The sequence below is a fragment of the Lagopus muta genome, chromosome 5, assembly GCF_023343835.1.
Source record: "Lagopus muta isolate bLagMut1 chromosome 5, bLagMut1 primary, whole genome shotgun sequence".
In the NCBI taxonomy this organism is placed as follows: Eukaryota; Metazoa; Chordata; class Aves; order Galliformes; family Phasianidae; genus Lagopus; species Lagopus muta.
Window position 1 is genome coordinate 26,832,070 of NC_064437.1, and position 25,046 is coordinate 26,857,115.

The window sequence follows — 25,046 nt, forward strand, 5'->3', positions numbered from 1 at the left end:
TTTTAATGTAAGCCCTATTCTGTGAAGATAAAAATGTGAAAAAGAAAATTCAGTAAAATCACTCGACTTTATGTAATGCAGATCAATCTTTGGCTCTTTTTAAATACTTCAGTCTCCTTCCTGCCCTATGAACAGGTGTGCTGCTCAGAGAGATGAAGGAGAGCAATCCAAGTTTCCAAGGGCACTACTTTCTCTAAGATGAATTGGTTGAAATGCATTCTCTAACACGCTGAGAATTCACAAATCTTTTTTTTTTTTTCTTTATTGCAGACTAACACCATTTCCATTTTAATAATGACAGCGAAAGCAATGCAGGGGACAGATTGTGCAAAACAAACATCCACTAATTTGTAATCATTTAAATATGTAAAGCTAGACTTTGATGTTAATGCAGCATTAAAGAGAAGCTGGGAAGTTCACGCATTGGTTCCTATGCAGCTTGTCAAGAACAGAACAGCTCAAAGAGCAGCTCACTGATTTCCAGCATCAAACCCACCTCAGCAAGCTTGCCATCTTGTAAAAACATTTGTTCTTGACATCTTTCAATTTTGCAAGGCAGGGAAAATCCATGGAAGGATCCATGTAGGAAAGATCTACACAGCTTGCAGATTTCTGTGCTTTCTCCTCATTATCAAGCAGTATCAGCTATCTTGTCCAAGAGAGCCTGGCTCTGACTCTCCTCCAGTCCTTAGGGAGGAAGGAATGTCTTAATCATCCCAGCTGTCAGAATCATTTCACAGCGACTGTATTTTCCAGCCTTTGTAAATTATGTTTACAAAGACCTCTGAATATTGGCATGTTTAGGAAATAGTTCCACATTCTGGAATTCATATTCTTAAAGGGAAGAGGAATTTGAATTTGTTGAGGTTTACGTTAGCATCTCCCAGGCACGGTCTTGATGACACTAGTTGCTTAGAACCTTCAAGCTGTTCCCAACAACAACTTGTGTAACATTTTAGTTTTCTTCTAAACTTCTGCTAATTAGGAAAAACATGTAGCAATTTCACCTATTTAATCTGTAAGCTGAGCCATGACTTTGCTAATTTAGCCTATTTCTGAAGTGTAGAGTTTCATTAAAAATACTGGGAAAGGCTGATACCTGAATGCAAAATAGTTTTTTTTGTTTGTTTGTTTGTTTTTGCATAAATGGGCCACAATGATGTTTCTGTACCGCTGCTATAACTGCCTGCTTGCCTTTTGCAGCTCTCCCTTTTATATTCTGTATATTCAAGGCTCACTCTACACAAATACAGCTGTAACTCTCTTAAATCTCCTTACATAGTGATAATAGACTGAAAATGCTCTTTTGTGAATGTAAGCATGCTGTAACGCACGAGTGGTAGAATCCTGTCATGACTGCATCCACACCGGAGATAAAAATATCAGCCTGGGTAAAACTACACCATAACCAAGCAGATTAATCAGGATAGAAATAACACATCAACTAAGCCAACAAATAGCCTACCAGTGTGAACCTTCAGCTTCTGAGACATCCAGTCACCAACCGGTGCACGACTGGAAAGCCTGCTGGCTTAGTCAGAGATGGAATTGCACACATCCCTCTCTCCGCTCCAGCCAATGCATTGCTGTGTCAGTCTGCGCGCACAAAGCTCCCACTGATGTCACACTTACCTCATTTGGGGAGGGCTTCCAGTCGGTAAATCTAGTGATTTCCGTAGCATGCAAGCTAATACCTTGGAGAAGATAGGGTCCCAAAAACCAGCCTTGGAGAATGTAGCCCAGAGATGGAACATCTTGCAGAAGAAGTCAATCAGTTGCAGACTGGAGTCTGCTGATATTCAATTCAAATCCCATTCTTTTTCTTTTCCAAGATTTTTGAGGGGCAGTTTTCTTCTTTCACAAACAATCCCAGCCCTTGGTTTTGATATTAAAATCATAATTTGTTCTCAGGGTAATGAACTAATACCTGCATTCAGGCATGCCAAGGAAGGACACTAGGCTCAGCTGAAACTTGGTACCAAATATGTTCTGGACACCAGACACCAGAACTCCTTTTTTCCAGCTTCTAAAGGTAACTGTGCAGTATGCAGTGTCAAAAAATGACTGAAACAAGCAGGAGAAAAGAAATTTTCAGCCTTAAGATGTAACTTTGACTATGCTGCAGTAGTAGACAAAGACCTGATCAACAAATCTTTACACAAGTGGATTTTAAGTAAATATATTATAAATGTTAACTAATTATCACAAGGAAAACAGAGAAGTTTGTTAATGGAGGCAAAACAAAATATGTTTGCTTTATGCTGCTCTTATATGGTCATTTTTATTGGAAGCAGTCACAGCAGCATAGCAATCATATTTTTCACTCCGAAAGCTCCATTGGAAACAGCATCAGGCACTTGATAGGGTGAAAAACAAAGTAGGCTGACTTCAAAATCATCAGCTTAGCGTTGAAAATACTATCTCCTGTGGAATCTCTTGATGTTGTTTACATCTACTGTTCTGGTAGTTATTCCCAGTGCAGGGAAAGACAATTAGATTGCTGGAAAGAGAAAGGTAGCAATGACTGCAAATGGGATCTTGCCAATGATTTGGCAAACAAACTGTTATCTATCCTAACATTTTCATAATGGTGAAGGAAAAATGTCCTCAGATATAAACATCTCTGCCTGGATTACTGAAAGATACTGACGCCTGAGTGATAAAATAAATGTATGCTTGCTAGAGCCTTTCTAGTTTATGTGGCAGCTCTGCTTGGCAGAAACAATCTGAAAAAGCTCTATAAGCCTCACCTCAGCCTCCATCTCTTTCAGACAACAGTCATTTCCATGAAAAACTACACTTCTGTGCCTACAGACAGCTTCTGTGAATACAGAAAGAGTTTCACCTCTGACAATTCAGGCACAACAAAGCTGAAACAGCATACTGAAAAAAGTCTCCACATTAAGGCAGAGAACTTCTCTGCTGTCCGACAGCTGAGCAGGAGGACACAAAATCCAGGGGGTCCAGGGGGTCTCTGCATGTCTGGCCCTGCCCAGACGTCGGGTGTGTTCCATCCCAGCAAACCGGACTCCTGCCCGGGGGTACTGGGATGCAGGGCTGCTCTCCAGGGGGTGCTAAGCAGTCGGCGCACAGAGATTTCTTCTGTCCCAAGGCTTTCAGGGGTGGGAATGAAGCACATCCCTGTCCTTGTTCTCACAATCGCCCTTTCAAGCTAATGAACCACTCACACAAATACTGCACATAAAATCAGAGAGCGCGTAACGACCGTTTGACCTGATAAAGTCCCATCGCCGCACGGCTGCCACTCCCGGTGCACAAGCAGGATTCCAGAGAAGTGATCAATAAGCAGAGCACCGATAACCCCTCTGGTTATATCAATCAATGGAACAGGACAAATGGGCTGGTGGGAGATTTTTTAAGGATTTCCAAAATGCCTGCAGAAATGCCACGTGCACTGTGTGACTACGTGTGTTTGAGACAAAGCGTTAGACGGGGAGCACTTTTAATAATAACTCTCTCCCAATAAACGGGTGGCTATGAGGCTGCTCACTCTAATTAAGGCTATGTTCTGATGGCGAACACAGCACTGCATCTGTCTCAGAATCGCAGCACAGTCCGTGCAGCACGCCTCCGGGACAGGGCACTTCTGTAAGCAGCCCTGCGCTATGAAACAACGTAACTAATCCCATCCCCGGGTGATTTATCTGTGAGGAGGCAGGAAGCCACGCAGAAACATCCCAGATCCACGAGGGAGAGAAACGTCGTGATCCACGAGGTAAAGGACACGTCTAATGATGGAGAGTACGGAGGGAAGCGGGGAGGGCGCGCAGTCGCAGGAGGGAAAGGTGTTTAAACGTCAAGTCCGGAGGCCGCCGACGGCACCGCGGCTCGCAGCCCGCCGGGCCTTCGCCCACCCCGGGCGGCGGAAGGAGCGGGCGGGACAGCAGCGCGGCTCCTCCCCGCCTTCCTCCGCCCCCCGCTCCGCACCGCCCCGGCCCCGCCTCGGTCCGTCCCGGCTCGCGGAGAGGCCGCGGAGCGCCCGGCTGCTCTCGCGCTGGCTCGGAGCCGCCCGCTTCCCCGCGCCTCCTCCCCGTCCTCCGCAGCCCGCTCTCGGCGGTGGGGGAGCGCTGCGGGGCGGCGGCGCTGAGGTGAGCGGCCCGTGGGGGGGCAGGGCAGGGCGGGGCGGGGGGTAGCGCGTCCTCGCGGAGGCCGGGCCGGGGCCGGGGGGGGCCGCGCCGCCGTTATTCCGTGCCGTCTCCGATCCCGCTCCGCGGGCGATGTTTTATTCACGGCCCGGCTTTGTGCGGGCGGGGCCGGCGCTCGGCTGCGGGCCGGGCGGCGGCGGCGGCGGCGGCGCTTTGCTCGCAGCTCTCCGCCGGGAACCCGGAGGACGGCGGGCTGCGGATAGAGAGAAAATAAACGCGTCTCCTGATCCGTGGGGCTGGCACCCAGCGCATCGCCGCGGCGGGAACCGGCAGCACTCAGCGCCGCGCGATCACCTGTAGGTGTCAGCCCGGGGCCGGCGGAACCTCAGTCCCGTGCCCCCCCTCCTGCCCCCGTGCCCCCACCCCCGATGCTGGACGCAGCCGTGGCCGCGCGGGCCGGCCGGAGCAGATGGTGAGCCTGGGTCTCGGTTGCTGAGCTCTCCGACCCCCGCAGCTGAAGCCTAAAGGTGCTAAGATGCTTCTGGGCCAGCGCTGCGTGGTGATGCCCGGCTCTTCTGGAGAACGGAGAGGCTGCCGCCGTGGGCAGCGGTGAGATGGAGCTGGTCGTGTGCTGCGGGAGGCTGGCTGCAGTCAATGGGTGGTTTTGTGTTTGCCTCGATGCTGTCTTTTGATTTCTCAGGAGCCGATTGCAGACTGGTGTGAAGTGAGAGATGCTGAAGCATATTCCTTGCCCCCTGCTTTCCTGCTCGCCTGGCCTTCACCTTCCCAGTGCCCTATTTGCTAAGATCTCAGTGGAAACACTCCGCTCGAAGCTTTGCATTTATCCAGGTTTGGGTTTCCCAACCCCGCTGCCTTACAGCCACTGCCAGGCTCTGTGCTCCTCAGCCTCCCATGTGTGGGGGCTGGAGCTGTTTGCCCTTCGGTACACGCCGAGCGCGTCGATGCTGTTTAACCATATATTATCCCAAGCGTTGTATAATGAGGCGGTTTGATTTGTGTAAGACTCTGCGGTGGTGTAATACAGCACAATTATACATCGTCATGTCTAAAGAGCCTTCCAACTACTGCTCTGTCTCGGGAGGTGCTTTGTGAGTGTTGATTTCCAAAGTGGTGTGGGCAGGAGGAACGGAACGGTGCCTGACCCCGGAGCATTCGTGGGAGGGCTGGTGCTTTAAGCTGTAATGTATGGGTGTGACATCACGCAGCCGATAAGCTGTGATGGGATCTGCCATGTCAGTGATGCCCTTTGTTTATGTGCGTGCGGTTACTTGTTTTGAAAATCCATGCTTATCGTTTCCTTCCCCGCCTGTGCGATAGCTGTGAATAAGGCAGAACAGGACAAATGCTAATTGCACAAAGTTGTTTTCTGGCTGAAAACGTTTTGCTTTAGCTCACTCCAGCAGCTTGGGCCAGGTGTGAAGTTGTGATGTGACATCTGCACGCTGCCACGCATCTCATGCTGCAGCCAAGTGCTCGTGTTTTCTCCTTCCACTCTAGTTTCTGAAGAAGCAGAGTGCTGAAGTGAGCAATTTTTGGCTAATCCATCCTGGAGACGGCAGCTTGGTTATTTAAGGCTGCTGTAGTTTGTTATGCAATCAGATTAACAAAGGTTGAAATGATCATTCAACTTTGGGTAAACAAACGATATTTATAACATCATGGATTAGAGTGACTGCTTACATCAGTGAGATGTGCTGCGGTGAGCATATGGCAGGTATTTGGCAGAACGCAAGAGATGGACGTGGTGATGAAGTAAATAGATTTTGGTAAACTTCTCAGTATTATAACACACTTCCAGTGCTTGTCTGTATTCCAGGAGCTCTTGCAGTGTGCTAGATGAAGCCCATATGCATGGGCAAAGTCCTTGCAGCTTCATTTAGCTGGTAAGCAGAGGCCACCGCGGTGCCTGTGCGCTCAGCCCATGGTGCTTGGGGTGCTCAGGTAGCACAGCCTGAAGATGACCAATGCTTGACTGGAGGCTTTCTGAGTAAGAAAAACAACACTGCAAATGCATTTGCAGAAGCTGGCAGCCCCTCAAGCTGCCCATTTTAAGTTGGCTGTTCTCTCCTGTTGTTCCTGTGGAAGAGGCGTTGCTGCAGGAGGAATCTGTGGGCTTTTCTCCCCAGATCTGCTCAGAGAGGAGGCAGTACCACCGGTGCGGCAGAGCTGAGATGGGAGCTGGTAGAAAAAGGGGAAGGTGGGAGACTATGTGGTGAGGAAGTGACTCTGATACGAGGAGCAGAGGGAGGTGTGCAGTATGTGTGTGGAGCCTTGCAGGGGATCTGCTCCGTGGTGGAGCTCATAGTGCAGCCATCTCATGCGGGCTCCGGGACTGCGGAAGCGGAGCGGACCTTGCTCTAAAAATACCCTGGTGTGCCATATGCCTGCTGTTGTTACAGTATGTGATGGCGTCAAGCCACAGGGGGAGCAGTGAATGACTGACTTCTGTCAGCCAGTATTCTGGAGGCCTTCGTGTAGGTGTGGAGCCTGAGCACTTCCAACCTGCCTCTGGCTCAGGGAGCAGTAAGGCACCCTCCTGGATGCTGCGTTTCCATCCTTCAGCAGATGGTAGAGCATCACTGTGTTTGGATACACATCCAAAAATATTCTGGAAAGGGTTTTTTTGTTTGTTTGTTTTAGTTATTGATACTTATTTCCTCGCTGCCTGTTTTTAAGCAGGCATCTAATTGCAATGGGATTTCACGGGTGCTTGCAAAAGTGTGTTACTGTGCTGCTGGCTTATCTTTGTGCTGTGTAACGTATTTGCAGCTAAATGTACACAAGCACACTTTGGGTGTGCTGCAGTCTGGAAAGGTACTTTGGGGAGGAGGTAATGCTGTTCAGGCTGTGTAACTTAGGATGCTCAGGGAGGAGGTGGTGTGTAATGTGAGATGGCCTTAAAGCGACTGACTGTATTTCTTCTACTTGTGCTAGTCTGCTCCCACTCCAGCTTATTAACAGCTTGGTGTCTTCTTCAGTTCTGTGCTTTGAAGGAGAGCAGTTGCTCTTGGTGAGCCCAGAGCTCTGTCCAGCTCAGTATGTCTTCTCTGATGGGATACCGCAGGGGCTGGGGCAAACCACCACTACAGAGCATCCCCTGTACTGGCAGGACCTGAGCGTTCATGGCTCTGGAGGTCCTTGGGCTGGTGGATCCAGGGAGGCTGTTGTGTGGATCAACTTCTCTGCTATTGCCAAATTTGTTTAGAAAACCCTTATGGCATAGCATTAACAGCATCCCGTGTTGGTGAACTTCAGTATAACTGCACTCTGAAAAGAACTTTATTCTACTTTTTTCATTTGCTTGGAGGTCTTGTGATTTTTATCTGAGTTCTGGAAGATTGTTTTCCTTTCCAGACTTTTCAATGGGCAAGTGCTGTTTGGGGATGCTGACGAGCCTTAGAATGCATATACAGACAACTACAGTATGTGAATTCGCAGGCTGTGAATTAATCTACAGTAATTGTGCAGTGGTTGAGGTGTTTGTGTGGGTCATAGTGGTAATAGCTGTTACATTTGGAGCATTAAAAGAAGCCCTCCTAAGGTTTATTCATTCATTCTTTATTGTTCTGGCAGTTTCTGACATCCTGTTGATTAGAATGGGTGGAATTTTCATTTTTTAAAGAAGATGGAAAGTGTGTGTTTCATCCCTTTCTGCAGCCATTGCACCTTTAAGCCATTTATGATTGAAGTGGGGGGAATTTCAGCTTGCTGGTTTGTGAGTGGGACAATAGTAGAATGACCAGACAAACACTCTGTTTTAAAAATAGAGACACTTACATAATGATGCTATGGAAAATAGCCAGGCATGCATATGGATAAGATCTTTGCTACAGAGTATTAATCCAGCAGCATCTCCTGCATGCGTCTCTGCTGTACCTTGCTTCAAAGGGAGAATCAGGGAAACCATCCTTTCTGCCTGGCCCTGTTGTGGAGCACTGCTTGTGCTTGGAGCTGCTTTGCAGGGATGTTCCCCTCAGTGTGTGGTTTGTGCTCTGGGTGCTTCTAAGAGTGGAATTTAGGGACTATTGCTAATGAAAACTCAGGCCTGGTGAACATGTCTGGAAGAGCATTGGGATCACATCAGGGTTTTTCCTCTTGTTGTAAAGAGGCCTCTTTTTTTCCTGTCTCTCTAAGAGAAAGCAACAGATGTTCTCTTTTCCCAACATTGATGGGTAAAAAACAAGTTCACTTCAAATGCATATTTAATAGAAAGAATACTGTAGGATCTATATATACGCAGGTGGGCATTTTCCCAGAAGGGTGTGTTGGGCATGGAGGGCTGTAACTATGTTGTTTCTAACCAAAATTCTAGCCCTGAACTATAAATACCATCGCCTCACCCTCTGACTCCATGAAATGAGACGTAGCTGGAACCCGATCGTACGTCAGGACATGAAAGGACCTTGGTGAACTTGTGCTTTCATAATAAACAAGGAGAAGTTTATCCAAGTTGCCCAACGTACGAGTTTGCCCGCATAAAGACAGCTTTTCATTCAGCGCAGAGGAGGGACTTACCTGTTAGATCTTTCTCCTTCCTATTTTTATCTCATCTCTTTCCAAGTTGTTCTTAATAAAAGCAGGACAGCCTTAATGTAATTGTGGATTTGACAAACAGACCTCTGTGTTCTAGACTCGTAGATTAGATTAGCGAAGCCTGTGCAGTTTGGGGCGCTGGGATTCTCTCTTCTGTCCATACCCAACTTGCACCCTGCTGCTTAATTTTGCCTGCGGGTCTGCTTGTCTCAGCTGTGTCTTCACGTGAAGGCAGCCGATGCGCACTGAGCATGCTGATGAGATGTGCAGGAGCTGGGGCTCTGCTGCAGATGGGTTTGCTCAGCCCTGCCTCTGGAAGCCACCCCCAGCAGCAGCAGGATGCTCGGAGGCAGGAGTGGATGGCGTTTGAAGCTTCTGCTCGTGGGCAGGCACGTGCTGCTGAAGGACAGGGTCTGCTCTCTTCTTCCAGTGCTGTTACGCTTGTTAGGTATGCACACAGGAGCTGTGGTCTGGTGGATGCCCGGAGGCTCAGCTTTCTCTTCTGAGCCTTTATTTTTGCAGGAATCTGAAAGAGCAGAAATGCAGCTGTTGAATAAGCCAGACCCCGTCCAGGGGAGCAGATCTGGCTGCTTTTCCCTTCACCTACCTCCAAAGTGTGCAGAGGAGGAACTCATATGAGTATTCTGGGGATTTGTTATGTTTGTGGGCTAAAGAAAAGGCAGCCAGAGTTTTCTAATATTGTCTCTGTTGTTTTTTTCCACTCAGAGTTCTTAAGCAGTTAGTTTTTCCTTATGATGTATGTTTTTCCAGTTGCTCCCCGGCTGTCAAAACGTGGGACCCTCTGTCACATAAAGGTGGCTGGCCTGTGTTACTGCAGTGAAAATCCAAACCTCCCGATGATAATTTCTATTGGTTCTCCTCTCTCAGAAATAAAAAGAAACCATATTCTTTCTACTTCAGTCGTGTTAGATAAGATATGTCTTTGAGATTAAAAAGCCCTGATGCTGGTGGGAGGAAGGAGGGCATTTCTTTTGTCTGAAACATTGCAGCAGAGGATACTAATTAAAAACAAACAAATTGGGTTTGGGGAGAGCCTTCCTTTGCCCTCGCGCAGTGAAAACAGTTTGGAAGAGCTGCAAGAACGACAACCGCAGGCGTTTGAACAGAGATAAATCAGCTCCTGGCTGCCCAAGATCTTCCTTCTCCAGACTGCAGAAATCTGCCAGGAAAGCTTTTGAAATGGCAAGAGCCAGTCTGCATGTTCTGGAGCAGATTGTGTACCGGGGACCACGGCACAGCCCTGAGCAAAAACGTCAGCAGAGCGGAGCGACTGTCATCCCCAACACCAACAGACAGACTCCATCGGCCTGCTAGGGCGGCCGCGGATGACGCAACGCTAATGGGCAGATCGTGGTGATCGTCAGCTGAGGATGTAGGGTTTGTTTATTGTTCTCCCCCAGTGACAGAAGCTGACTGTGAGGCGGATTTTCCTACAGCACTCTGCGTCTTCGGCGTTTTGGCAAGAGTGAGAGTATTTCCTTAAAAAAAATGGAATAAGAGGCCTCAGGCTTAGTAACAGCGTTTATGAGAATAATAAATGCTCAGCCTTGTCAAGCTACGTTTAGTTGTGCATTTATTTTGGGGATTTTTACGAGCATAATGGAAAATAATGCTCTTGATGCTTCACTGGGGTTGCAATGGGATTTGGAGGACCTAATTTCCCTAAGACTTGGAAAATCCTGTTCTTCCTGTTGTAGTTTTTGTTTTCCTTTACATTTATGTACTAGTCTCTGAGTCTTTTCTCTTCCACGAGAGATGCTCTGATGTTAGCAGAGAAATAGTTGAAAGGCCAGTGCACTGAGTGAACATGAGCTGGAGCTTCCAAGGTGTGCTGGGAGGCGTGTGGGGATGGCATGGAGTGAGATTTGTTTGGCATTAGGGCAGAAATCTGTGGCTGAGCCCTGGAGAGAGAGCTGCGCAGCTTGTCCTGCCCTGCAGTGCTCTGTGAAGTCTCTTCTTCAGCCCGAGTCCAGGGATCAGGCTGATGTCCTTGTGACTGCCTTTTTTCCTGTGCTTCTTCTGCAGTTTCTTGTTGTTTGGGCAGCCGTGGCCTTAAAAATACCTCTGGAGGTGAGCAGCTTCCCAGAAGGTCATTAGAAACTTAATACTACTATTCAATAAGCTTTGTGAGTTACCTGGAACACAAATAACAGTGCTGACTACTGCTTTTCAATTATTAATTTTTGTACAGTGTGTTTTTGGCTACTTAAGGTTGGTTGTCTATGCAAAGTGGCTCCATAAAATGCAAATTGTTAGCTTCTATGTGGGTCAGAAAGCGTTATGTGCTTCGTGCAACTCTCGTAGTTAAGTGGCCTTCTTTGTTAGCCAAATAATTTAAGCACCGGTTGACTCTTAGCAGTGTCAAAAACACAGTAATTCTTACCCAGTGTAAATAAAGCGTCTGGGCTTTGAACGATGACTGCAGGTTTTGGCTGGGAAACTATTTTTGGGCTTCAGGCACAGCCCGAGGCAGGGGGATGGATGCCGTGCTCCTGGAATGGCGTCAGGCCGGAGGATGACTCAGTCAGCCGGCACTTCCTCATCACGAAGGTAGGGATTCACCACAGGTCTGTGTCAGCAGTGAGCAGCCGCCCTCTCGCTGCTGATTCAGCCACCCAACCATACGTAGGGCTGCACACCTAGCATGGCCTGCTGCGGCCCTCCCAGCTCCCTGCCCACCCTGTGCTGCCCGGGGTGTGGGTGCAATGGTGAGCCATCCTTCCTCGCCTTTCTGCTGGCTGCCAGCGCGGATCTTGTCCTCGCGGATGGATGTGCCGTGTCTGGGGGTTGGATGCAGTTCCTGTTGAGTCAAGCCTGCGCGTTGCCCGTGGGGTTTGGTGCAGGGTTCTGAGGTTGGAGCAATAGCAAAGGTGGCCGAATCAGCATGCTGTGCTATTGCCAGTGGGGAAAATGGGTCCCAACCCATGTGGCCCTGCCCTGTTCTCCTTTTGTAGGCAGAACAGGTTGGGCAGCAGCAAGGAGGTAGAAGAAGGTGGGGTTTGCCAAGGATGCTCATTAACCCTGTGGGCAGAGGACTCCAGTTTTTTGGGGTTTCATGGTAGAGGAGGAGGACTTTCTTTGCTCCTGGTGTTATCGAGTGATTAATAAGAGGAAGGCAAATAGTTGTATGGCTGTCTTTCTCTTCCTGCTTGCCCTCCAAAGATACCCTTGGGTGCAATACTTCCTATTCTAACACCTGGTTTGGACATAAAGCACTTCGTTCTGGCTATGTAAGTGATCAATGTCGCAGCTAAGACTACGATGGAGAGCAGCATCCTCATGACAATATCTTGTGTTCTTTCTTGTACCCTTCTTTTCCAACAGCTCCCACAACCCTAGAAAGTCACAGAAAGAGCCGCTTACTTTTTCTTGCCATCACAACCCTTTCCTTTTTCCGAGGAGAGCAATACCAAGTTAACTGCTGTTTTTCCATGCTGAAACCAAATACGCGAGAACCAAAGCACTAGTGAGGCTTTCTTGCATTTAGCAGATGCTTTGAGAAGGCCCATAGGAGTGATGTTACCAGCTTCCCAGGACGTGGCCTTTTCCAAGCAGACAGCATGTTTTTGTGGTGCTTGTGAGAGGCAGGGATGTAGCACTGGAGGTTGTGGGTGGATTCACCACGTCAAGGAGCCCACCCAAGGCCGAATCTATGTGGATTTTCTCAGCCTGTGAGGTGATTCTCCTTTTGATCTCAGCTGTGACTCTGAACATCCTGAGGAGCAAAAGCCACAAATGAGAAAGGAGGTGGCCCTGCAGACTCTTTGCCTCTGCTCTGAGGGCTCCTACCTGGTGAATCACATGCCCCATTTGCTGCAGGGCTTTCTGAACAAGCACAGTGGTGTTCTCTATGCTTTTCCAGACATTCAGTGTCCTTTTCTTCTCTTTCCCAGCTATAATCTATTTGTTCTTTCTCCTTTTGCTCTTACAATGCCAGTGATAGCTCATGAACTTGCTTGGGACACGTTCTATACAAAAATGGATCTTATTGCTTTGAAAATGCTGAGAATGGCTGTGGAAAAGTGACCTGTGTGCTTCACAGTCTGCTTCTTTGATGCCAGCTCATCAAACTCCAGCTCTTATGCTGCCTGCTGAGCAGGCTTCCTAGGAGTGCAAAGTGAGCTGAGGTACGTGTGGGAGTGCTGATCTGGCCTCAGATTCATGGGGAAAAACAGTGTTGGAGGAGACACAGGCACCTTGCTGTAGCCTCAGACTGCCCAGCTGGTTTTGTAACTCCATTTGAATGTTAAAGGAGAGACAGAAGTCAGGAGCTGTGTTTGTATGGCAGCGTGTGCCTTTGGGTGTGTGGGCTTGTGGGCCGGATTGCCTTTCAGTACCTAAAGGGAGCCTACAAACAGGAGGGGAATCAACTCGTTGAAAGGGTTGATAACTGCAGGACAAGGGGAAATGGTTTTAAGTGGAGGGAGGGAAGATTTAGGTTGGAATCTCAGTAGCTTAGTTTTGTTCTCCCAACAGATGTGCTTCCCAAGGACTACTTTTGAGTTGGTAGTTCTGAAGAAGAGCATTTCCTGTTCCTGCCTGCAGCCAGTGTTACTGCTCTCCATGCAGTCCTGGGTGCGTTTCCCAGTGCCTGCTGCAGCCGCTCCCTCCATGCTGCTGCTGATTGATGGAGGCTTTCTGCTGCTAATAACTATAAACAAGCAAATCTGACTCATTGGTCATGGAAGGCTGAAGCACAATCAAATGCTGTGGGTATGTTAATTTGTTTACATATAGCAAAATTATGTAAATATCAATGCAGATTAGGTTTAGGCCCTTTGTGTGCTTTGTGTTCAGTACCTTGGAGCCAAAATTTGGTATTGCTGAAGTCACAGAGCTTAGTAACTGTGGGATTTAGCTTCTAAATGTTTAGAGATACAGTGGGTTTTAATACTGTTAAGTGCTTTAGAAGAAGGATTTCTGATGGCTTTTGGTGGCTATTACCATGAAAGCCATAATCACGGACATGCAAAAGGACACAGCAAGGTGAAAGCACGCCCTTCCAACCCTCTGACTGCTGTGTAAAGGTGCATGGCTCCCATGCCCACCCTGCTCCTGGGTGCTCTGCTGCTCTGTCTGCAGCCTCACACAGGCCAGCACCCAGGGCTTCTCTGTTAGCATGAACAGAGACACTGGAGAAGTTCCAGCTGGTGGCTGGCAGTGCAATGCCCAGCACTGGAGGTGGGGGCATCACTAAGAGTTCTCCCTTAGTTCTGCTGTGTACAAAGCTTGCTTTCCTATCACTTTGAGGATAGGGACAGATCCTGGGCAAGTGGTTTCTGTGTCATCATCATCAGGGGCCAGTATCAAAGAGAAGAGAAATGGTACGGAGAGTGTGCACACTGCAGCTGTTCATGGATGCATAGAAGGAGATGACAAGACAGAGGGCTGCAGGTGAGATGTGAAGGGCCGAACAGCTGGTGGCAGGAGGCTGGAGATGTGGGCAGGAGGCAGCAAGATACTAACAAAACTTACAGGAGGCACTGACTGTTGGGAAGGATTGTGTAAGGGAACCCACGTGGTTTGCATTACTCTCTCAAGGTGTGTGGCCAAGCAGGCAGAAATGATAAAATACTGTTCTTTATGTGGTGTGCAGTGTGAGTAAAAGTCTTCTGAGTGAGAGGCTCTGGACCAGAGGAGTTCAGGGTAAGTTGAGGTGGCAGAAAGCTGACTCTTGGAGTGCTTTTCCTTCTGCAGGTGGAAGTGCAAGCACCCAGCCTGCTGAACAGCAGGGGCAGAGGCTGCAGCCAGAGGTGGTGGTTGCACGACCCACAGCTTGCTGTAGGGCTGGTCTCCTCTTGGTGCTGGTGGCTGCGTGAGACATTGAAACGTGGGTCTGGTTCTTTGAGCACTGCTCTTTTTAAAGGCAGAGATGTAATTGGGCTTTGTTCAACTGGATTTGTTGGTTGAGTCATGCAGAGCAGCATCATAAGCTATGGGCTGGAAGAGGAAAGCAAGAATTTGGTGTACATTTCAGGCTTCTTTGCAGTGCTGGAGATCAGTCAGAAAGGTGAGGACTGGAGTGTGTTTGTTTAATGCACCTTACTGACTCTTCCTGTCTTTTTTTTCAGGTGGAAACACTAATGCCCCACTTAGCCAGACAGGAGCTGTATTTCCTCTGATCTCTGCTGGTGCCCAACGCTTGTTCCCTAAGCTCTCTCTCCCAGTAATGACCTAAAAGCTGGTGTTATGTCCAAATAATCATCACCTGCGGTAAATTTCTGATGCTCAGGAATACTGCTTGGCACTCCAGCATTTGAAACTGCAAGGCAGACAAGTAGGTGTGCAAAGGCAAAGCAATGACAGCAAGATTAAAGGAATTATATTTGATTGTGATATAGTTGTAGCTGGTCCAGAAGTGTGTCTTTGTGGGGAAACTAAGGATGAAGCTTTGTGGATGAGCCTTTGCTTGTTGAGCATGGGCTGGGGGTTGGGTACAGGAGGCCACAGGCTCATGGTGGCACTGCCAGGTGTTGGGAAGCAGGGAGCAGTGCCTGGCCCTGCAAGCAAAGGCGGCATGAATGAGCTTTCTCTCGTGATTTTGGAAGTTCTGCTGGTTAATAGTCCCACTGATGTGCCTGCTTTGTAGGGCTGAGCTTGCTTGCTTGCATTTCTGTTTCCTGTCTACCACCCAGACTCCCTGTGTTGTGCAGCAGACCTGCAAACCCTAAGCAGCGTGAGTTTCCATGGAGCTTCCTGTTGCCACTTGTGCAGGCACACAGTGTGTTTGACAGGCTGCGTGCTGGCAGGATGCCACAGGGCAGGAGCTACCTTGTAGGCCAGCTGATGTAGTGCCGGTGAGGTGCTGTGCCTGCTGCAGAAGAGCCTTACAGCTGAGGTCGGGGAGTGCTTTCATGCTGGCTTTGGGCGGGCAGTTGGTGTTTGTGGTATATGCAGGTATATGCTAGGCAACATGAAGTTACAGATTGGATCTTTTTATTGTTTTAACATCTTAAGGAGTTTACCCTTCAGAAAAAAAGTCCGTTGAAGAAGTTCCTTGGTTAACTTTAAGTCATAATCCCTTCTTCATTTTGGAGCTTGCTTGCCAGCAGCATTTCCTCAGCAGAGGAAATTCCCCAGCTCTGCTATGGGAAGGCAGTGCTCTGCTGGGAGGGCACGGTGGCAGCCCTGAGCTATGTACACCTTCTCTCAGGTACTTGCTTTCAGCTGCTGTTGGGTACTGACCTTGCGTGGGACAGACCTTGAGACAGACAGGTTGTGGCTGTGTTTGGTACTCATTCTGCATGGTCTGTTATCTCCAAAGCCAGGTAAAGTGGGACCTGCAGGGCTGAGATGAGCTTCTGTGTTTGCTTCCATACATCCCCATCTGAGCTGATGAGCTAACAGCAGTTCTGGAAAGCAGAGTAATGTAATGAAAGATTGCTGTGCAAAAAAAAAATAATCTTATTTCTGTAGCACAGATGAGAACAGAAGACTAGAAGGGTCAAGCCTCCTTTTGCCTGTGCTGTTCTGCTGGTTATTTGCTATTATATTATGTCACGTATGGGGAATATGTCTGTCTTTTGCTTCTTTTAAAGTATTTGCCAGTCTTCCTCTCACATGAGTGCTAAGAGAAGTGCTTGTATGTTTGCTGTCTGCAGAGAAGTGATGGATTCTCATCCCATAAGGAGCTGACTGTCTGATGTGAATAGTGAATTTTGGGCACTGTGTGAGTGCACTTATTCCTTGCGTGCTGTTGTTCAGTGACTGTGGCATGTGAATGCATGCTAGTGCAGAAACTTGTTTGGATGTGTATACACTTAATGATTTATTTTGGTAACAAACTTATTTTTAGACTCTCAAGCTAGGAGAAAAATGAACTTGTGGAGGGGGTCACTTAAGATTGCACTTTTTTGCCCCCTGAGGTTTGTAAATAGCACTCTTCCCCATGTTTTCTGCTCCCCCTCCTTGTGCACTGTAAATCAGAATACTATTTTTTTTTTCCAAATTTACCTTTTAGAGTAATTTTGCACTGTATTCATCAGGACTCCATCTCTCCCAGCATGCCATGGCAGCAGTGATCAGCCAGCAGTGCTTTAAGAGTGTCAAGGGTCAGTAGCATCCAGCCAGCTGGAATGTCTCTCCCCTAAAGGTGAGGGGGAGCTCTGCAGGCTGTGAGTGCGTATCACCCCTCAGTGTGCAAGTTCACCCCAGCTGTTCTCTTACAGGCAAATGCTTTATAAGCTAAGGAGGAATGTCTTTTTGATAATTGAGTGCAGATACAATGAAAAATTCAGAACAGAAAATAAGTGCGGACATCTAAGGAGAACCTTTCTGGTAGGTATTTTCTTACACAAACTGTGTTCTAAGCCAGTTGATAGCACTGGTTTTCCATATGGATGTGTCTGCACGCACATTTTTTCATCTCGGAAACTATCACATGTCATTTGGAAGTGACACAAAATGGTATTTGCCTGGCTATCAGAGTCAATGGTGGTGGGCCATCTGTCGTGCACTGCTTAGATGCAGGCTGGTGGCTGCAGGCTCCCATCTGCAGCTCCCACCCAGCTCTGCTGCTCAGCCGGTACCACGAGACTGAGCAAAATCCTGTGGGTAAGATGACTTGCACAAAGCATCGATTGCTGCGAGACCTGCTTAGCTCTCAGGCTACTTAGTCATGGTATCCGCTGACGCAAAAGAAATTGTATATTCTGTGCAGATGTGAGAGCAGCGGCAGCAGAAATGTGTGCACTTGTGAAAAGTATGCTAAAGAAAGGCATGTGTCCCTGCACAAGTGTGTGTGCTAACTAACGGTGTGTTTGCAATTCTGATGGTGGTTATTGTAGCTTTTAAATAGCTGGCGGGGGGATGAAGGCGCAGAAAGGCAGTTGCCCAAATAGATAGCCAGTGTTCCCTGATGTCTGGAAATTGGTCATGCAGGCAGGTGGAGATGATGCTTGTGATTCCAGGTTTGATGCCTTTTGCATCTTCTGAGATAACTGGTTATTTGTATGCAGGTTGGATCGGATGACAGTGACTGTGGTTTCTGCTTTTGGAAGTGCACGTGAGCAAGTAAAGACTTTTTTTGGAGGAACAGGTTGGTAAAGTGCAGATAAACCATGGCAGCAGTACAGTTTTGTTTCTCCTGGCTCCTTTTCTTGCCTTGTGCGCCAAATACTTGCTTGCCCTTAACTTTCACTCTTCCTCTCTTTTAAAATGTGTTAATTGGCCTTTAGTGAAAAGATGTTGATGCAGAGTGCTTCAGAAATGAAAGCCAATCTAAACATTCAGGGGTTGTGGATGGTTATGCAGCACTTTGGGTGATCTTCAGAAGCCTGAAGGAGCTGCAGCAGCAGATCTGCCCGAGCAGCTCGCGTGGGCTGGTGTTAGGGTTGTGTTTTCAGTGTCAGCAATTGCCCAACTCTTGGTGGCTATCTGTTTTCCTTTCTCCTGCTGCCTGCTTTGGGATGGAGCAAATTGGAGGCAGAATGAACAGATAAGTGGAGGCCGAAATGAATATTTAAACACTTCTAGGTTTATTTCACTGACAAATAAACTCACCGCTTGCCAGAGCCTTGCCAAATGCTCCAAAAAAGGAGCTGAAGAATGTGAAACACAAACCCCACAGCATTTGATGAGAGTTTATTTGGTTGTTTCACTTGTGACTCATCTCCAGAATGATCCATCCGTTCCCCTCTTTGCATGTATATGTGGGAATAGAAATCTGGCAAAGGTCTCAGAGCCACCTACAAAATTCACCGTCCTCTTTGATTATTACTTAAAGCAGTGGAGCATCCTAAGCCTGCAGGGAATTTCAAGAGTTATTCTGGCAAAAGATGTTTACGCACGAATCTTGTTGGCTTTTGTTCCACATCCTCTATTTATAGGGTTAGAACACAGGAAGAAATAGTAAGTATGGCTTTCTTTTTCTGCTGTTGTTCAGCCGCTAGCAATTCTGCCTATGGACAGGACTGTTGTTTTTGAAACTGTGGTTGTTATGGACATTGCTTTTTCCTTTCTGTGCATTGCAACTTTGGCTGTCTGGCCTGAAAATTAAAGATCAGCAGAGCAGTGTGCTCCTGCTTCCTGACACGGCTGCTCAGAAAGTCTGGATTTCTCTCCCGCCTCTCCTCCTCGTCCTCTGAAGGCAGCAGCCAGCACAAAAGCAGGAAATGGGGACGATAAAGTGTGGGGAGTGGAAGTGCTGAGCTAGGGACACCAGAAGGAAATGGCTTTCTGGTGGCAGTGGTGTTTATTAGTACAAAATGAACTGGGGATGACAGGCCACAAACACTTTCTTAGGGAAAGGAGGTTCTCTCTTTAAATGTTTGTGACTCTTTTCGGCCATTTTTTAATGCCGTAGGGTTGTATGGTGCCATAGGTATGAATGGATGCTGGTGTGTTAGTGAATGCTTAGGCAGTATACGCAGACTGCATTATCTGAAGGATTTGTCAGCACGTGATCTGCATGCCAAAGAAAGCGATGGCTGGGATGGCTGGCTTCTTGGAAACTCCTGCATGCTGTATTTCTGCATGTGAAAGCCGCTGCTGACAACCAGTAGTGCATTGTATGGCAAAAGAGCTGTGGGTTTGGAAGAAGGGAAGGTGTTTCAGCAGAAGGCTGAACCAAAACCTCTCCATTTACACCCATTCAGCCTTTCCACATCAGTTTGGTCCCTTGCAGATTTCCTGAAAGTCTGCACGGTGTGGATACGGGCAGGGTTTATTTTAGAAGCAGCATGGAACAAATGGGGGTGAAGTGTTGTATTTGACTGCTGTTTGACGTGTTTCAAAGACTATTATATGTCTTAAGTAAGAATAATTTTCTAACAAAAAGCAGTGAGCCATCAGGAAATAATTAAATGTATGGGAAGCTATGGAATTATTTATTAGGAATAGTGTCTGCTCTGGGTTTGCAAAAAAGAAGCTCTGCTTTTAGCAAGAGAAAGTTATATTTCATAGAATCATCATAGATGATTTACATGAAGATCAGCATGATATCATGGTAGCCAACTGATTAACTGGGAGCTTGCTGTAGTAAAATAGCTGCCAGTGAAAGTGCAGGAGAACGTTAGGGTTGCTTTGTGGAAGGTTTACATTTGCTTGGGTTTAAACAAGTGTATCTTACTTTTTGCAAACAGCAGAGGTGGCAGTTTGTGCCACATTCTTGTTATTGGCCATGGAGAATATTGAGGTTGGGGGCAAAATCAGTGCTTACCTTCCCAGCCTGAGGGGACAGGGCACTTCTGCTTGGGAGCTGTGGGCAGGATGGGAGCTCCAGAGCCCAATGAAAGCTGTGCAATGGAAAACAATCAGGTCACTGCTACCCTTTTTTTTTTTCCCTCTGTGGTCCTTTTTTACTCCAAAGAAAATGTTCACTGTCTGTTGGCAGGTCTTTTTCTCGCAGATGCTTGGTGTTTGCTCTGCTTGGTGGGACTTGAGTTCTTTTTTCCCTATGTTATCTACAAGGGATTTATGAAAATGTAGTGAGCTGCTGCCTGATGTTTTTGGGAAGTCGACTGTGGGAGGCAAGTAGAGCTGGAGTGAAACAGCCACCGGTGAGCAGACTTTGTCTGCAGAACAAGCTGTTTCTGAGAAAAGTTGAGTAATGCTTGATTTGATTTTTGTTTTTCTTTTCTTTGCTTCTTTGGCTTCCAAATCAGAGTTGAAAAATACCTGCCAACTATAATTATCTTACTGGAAGCTTAATTCAAAGCTTGATTTTACTGGGAGCCTGAAGGAAGGGAGGAGACTGGAGCTGGAAAATGGCATCATACGTTGAATGATGGCTGCGTCAGATCTACTTAAGGAAACTTAATAAAATAAACACACAGTGCTGCTTTTGGTCATTCTGGTAATTCCTCCAAAGTTCTTCCTCCTGTATTCATTGAGCTCCCTGGATGCTTTGTGTCCCTTCAGTGAAAAGATGTAGAGCCCTAAATCTTTCATCAGCAGTTCTCGTGGCATGCGAGCCTCTCTGGGTTTGCTCTCCATTGCAAAAGCACGCAAGGAGTTGTAATGCAATACTGATCTCTGCAAAATATTCCTGAAAGTAAACAGCTTGTAATAGATCGTTTCAGATTTGCTTTGTGTGAAGTGATTACAGAGCAGAAGGAAGGGCTGATGCAGGAGCAGTTAACCGTGAATTCTAATAGTTCAGGCAAAAATGTTTTGAAGCAACACAATGGGAGACTGCTCATGATTTCAGGAAGAACCAGCTGTCCCAGCACAGCTTCAGTTTGGGAGGTTGCTTTGAGTATGAAGAAGGGTGAATAGGTTACATGGGGATTCTCTCCTCCCTCATCTGCTTTTCATTTAGAGTATAAACTGAGTGCTACCGGCTTGCTGTGCAGCCCCCAGCCAAGTGGATCAGCATTTGCACAGCCATCTTTCAAGCAGGGAAAAGAAGGCTGCAGAGTGACCTCATTGCAGCCTTTCAGTACCTAAAGGGAGCCTATAAACAGGGGGGAGCCAACTCTCTGAAAGGGTATATAGCAGCAGGACAAGGGGAAATGGTTTTAAGTTGAGGGAGGGAAGATTTAGGTTGGATGTCAGGGGGAAGTTCTTTACTATGACAGTGGTGAGGTGCTGGAACAGCTGCTCAGAGAGACTGTGGATGCCCTGTCCATCCCTGGAGGTGTTCAAGGCCAGGTTGGATGGGGCAATCTGGGCTGGTATGAAATGTGGAGGTCGGTGGCCCTGCATATGGCAGGGGGTTTTGAGATTCATCATCCTTGGGGTCCCTTCCAACCCGGGCCATTCTGTGATTCTGTGATTTGCTGTGTCGAGGGCTGAAGCCTGATCTGTTAGCCTGGAACCTGCTGCACTCCCAGGCCTGATGCAATTATGGGCTGTTAGTGTGTCCATATGTAAAATAGGACCCGTGGTACTCTCCATCTTCTGAAAAACAGCCCTGCCATCTATTATGAGCAGTGTTTTGTAAGGGCAGCACAAGAGTAATGCTTATTGTTAATCTTTTATTATAATTATTATATTTTTCTGGTGGGTTCAGCCAAAGTAAAATTAACTTTAATACAATTTTAACCCGTCTTCTATTTGTTCTTGTGCTTGTTTATCTTCTATGCTGTGCTTAAACCATAGGGCTTTTGGAGGAGGCTGTTCTTGCTCTGCCTGCAGTGTCCAGCTCAGCTTGATTTTTTTCCATGCAACTCCCACGTACTCCAGATGTTTAAGTAATAACAAAATTGCTGCAGCTCTCTGTATCCTGCCCACACTGCTTTGAACCATCCGACTTGTTCTTTCACCTGTCTCATTTGAAACCCTGTGAGTGATGCCTGGGATTGCTTTGAGCTGTTCAGAGCTCCCTGCTGCCGGTTTGGTAACAGGCAGCACCATTTACTTATGGGCTGGTACATCCCATGTATTAAACAGGAGCTGAAGCTGAGTACTTCAGGAAATCTTGAACAACAAGCAGTTTCCCCCTTTTCCAAGCACTGAAATATTTACTTCTCGTCTTAATCTTGAAGAGAAGTTCCTTGCAGAATGTGTTTAAAAAAGAGGTGAGTACAAATCCTGGTTTGAAAAGTAGAGATATTTGTTCTGCGTTCACCCTTGTTCACAAAAGAAGCAGCATATATTTTTTTGCCTCTCGGTTGCTGCTTCTGTGAGCACTTTGCATATTTAATTAATGATTTCACGTTTGAATTGTTCTGCAACAAATTCTTGCTTCCCATTGGCAGTCACTTTTCTTCTGCTGTCATCTGAAACTACTCCTTTCAAGTGCAAGGACGGAGCAAGCACCAGAGATCCTATTTCTGCAGACATTTGTGAATGCAGCCTTCGCAGTATTAGAGGCCTGAAGTCTGCAGCTGGTTTGGGAGTCACTTTCTTAATGACCATGTGAGTGTCTGTCTTTTTGGTCACGCGGTGTGTTAACCTGCACGTCCCCAGTGAGGCTGTGACAGTGTTTCCTTCATGTCAGGTATCACTGGCCTGGCTGGAGGAGCTTTTCGGATGGCAGCATGCAGTGTGTAAGGAAGTCTTGCATTGCCTGTGAGTTTGGGTTACACGAAGTGCTGGGTTTCAGGCTGGCTGCATGTAAAAGCTGGCAGAAAGGGGGGTGGTGTGTGTGTGTGTGTGTGTGTGTGTGTGTGTGTATGTATGTATGTAAGGAAGAGCCTTCCCTTGTAAATAAAGCACAGACCATGTGCGCATGGAATTATTTGCTTCTTGGGTCTGGAAGTCTACCAAAGCGTAGTGGTACCAAAGTCGTAAGTGGCTTTATTGACTTTTTTTTTCCTGTGATTGGAAACAACATTTTTTTTCTCTTTACTCACACTGCTCTGTTAGCACTGCAGTGCCCTTCTCTTCCTGCCCCATTTCCCAGTTGGTGGATGCATTGCCTCTTCTTCTTGTCCCATGCTGCTATTCTCTACTAGTCTCAGAGGTGCTTTTCCGAGCCCGTGGCTCCTGGGCACACAGCATGCCATGCCTGGTGCAGCTCCATGGCACAGCTGGTCTGTGCTCACCACCTCTTGTTTATAGGAGGGATGTGGCAAGAGGGGCTGAAGTGGTTGATTCCTACTAAGCTGATGCAAGGGTATCCTGGTGTAGGCTGGCAGATGCATCCTTGTTCCTGTCGTGCCCCTTTCCTAGTGCTTCTTCATCTGGAGTCACTCTCGGTTCATGAGACTTAGCTAAACTCACGGATTAAAATAGTTGTTCTTAATATTTACATCTTTTCTTCCATCCCATGGATTTTTACCTTGCTGAGTTCTACCACCATCCTTTTAAAACATGCTTTTGTAACCTGTGATTATTTTTCATTGAATTCCATGCTGCTAGAAAACATCTGAATTTAATATTGTCATAAATGATGTGAGCAGTCTCCTAAGTACCTTTGTACGCTGTTCTTGCATGTCAGATACAGTTAACCTTCATTTCAGAGGTCTGATATTTCTTTAGCAACAGCGTAATTGGAGTGCATGGGAACGCGCTCCCTGCAAATACGGAGCGATGCTCTGTTGTAAAAGAAACTCGAGTGCTTGTTAAACAACTGCAGGCAGATGTAGTTTTTTAATTTAATAGAAGAGCTCATTTGAATGTTCTCCCGAGGGAGTGCCGCTTCGGTGAGCAAGTTGGTTGACTTGTGCAAATTAAAACATGTCCATCAAAAGGCAGCCCTATAGGATGTTTCCTTAGAGGATGATCATCTCTGTTCGGTGCAGGGCAGCTGGACTGGATGACCTTTAAAGGTCCCTTCCAACTCTGAGGATTCTGTGATGTAATGTTGGGAGAGGATGCTGGAAAGCATGTACAAGCATTAGGAGTTTTTGGATGAGCATTTGGTCATGGAGGAAAGTTTGGTATGAGGCAGAAAACTGAGGTAATCCACGATCAGGCCAATACAAGTACAGGAAGTTTATGTCATCTGGAACATAGGGTTTTTGTTTGTTGTTTCTCTCGGATGTGTGAAAAACAGAAAGTGATTCTGTTTTGCTTTGAATTTCCTACATTATGTCATACTTTTGGGCTCCTGTCTGATTATTTATAAAGCATGATGAACAAACTACTCCCAGAGTTCCTGGTGGGTATCATGCTGTGTTAAAGCACCTCTTATTTAGTCTGAAAGCTGTCACTGATGCTCCCCACCTCAAGATGCTTGGGATTCTGTGGGCTGAGTGGGACACAGTGCTTTCCCCAAAGTGTTCCTGTTAGAAGCTGCTGCTCAGCAGAGCCATCGTTTCTTTACTAATGGTACCTGCTCATGCACCATGGCAAAAATGGCAAGGTTTTCCTTGCTGCACTTTCTGTTCAGGTACTAATTAGTTGATTTGTATGAATGCATCGGAAAATGCAGCACAGTGCCAGTTGAAAGGATAAACCAAGTGAACTAAGTTTTTAAATGCCATTGAAAAAAAAAAGGTGATCAGCAAGGAGGTCTAACGCATGCAGTTCTGTAAAAAAATCACTCCTAGGAGAGCCAAATCCCTAAAGCTTTAAGCCTCTTTTTGATCCAAGGGATTAGTGCAGATTTCCATTTTTGCAAGGCAAACTGTTGGGGCTGTTAAGGCTGTGTATTGGAACCAGGTTTTCACAGAGGTGATGTTATAGAGGGGAATGTTGCTTCCCAGAGGGGAACGTTGGTCTGCTCTTGGTCTAACTTTGCTCTGCCACCCAGCAAGGGCATCTTCCTGTGCAAAGAGAAAAATAGCATGAAACAAGGAGCAATGTGTGGTCAGGTGTGAGATCATTTGGGTGCCCCATCCCTGAAGGCATTCAAGGCCAGGCTGGATGTAGCTCTGGGCAGCCTGGTCTGGTGGTTGGTGACCCTGCACATAGCAGGGGGTTGGGACTAGATGAGCATTGTGGTCCTTTCCAACCCAGGCCATTCTATGATTCTATGGTCAGTGTTTTTTAGCAGAACAAGAGAGATACAAATAAAATAATGATAAAAGAAGATAC

The 25,046-nt window shown here is 47.0% G+C and overlaps 1 protein-coding gene across 2 annotated transcripts in view; it reads left to right on the top strand.

The window, feature by feature from the left end:
* Window positions 1-3,949: 3,949 nt before the first annotated feature.
* Window positions 3,950-25,046, top strand: part of C5H1orf21 (chromosome 5 C1orf21 homolog) — an 89,184-nt gene continuing 68,087 nt past the window's right edge. Inside the window, exon 1 of one of the 2 annotated variants that reach the window (XM_048944721.1) lies at window positions 3,950-4,109. The gene's annotated coding sequence lies outside the window, so the exon portion shown is untranslated. Of the gene's footprint in view, window positions 4,110-22,321; window positions 22,482-25,046 lie in introns of those variants that run through there. The other variant, XM_048944722.1, reaches the window with a different exon arrangement.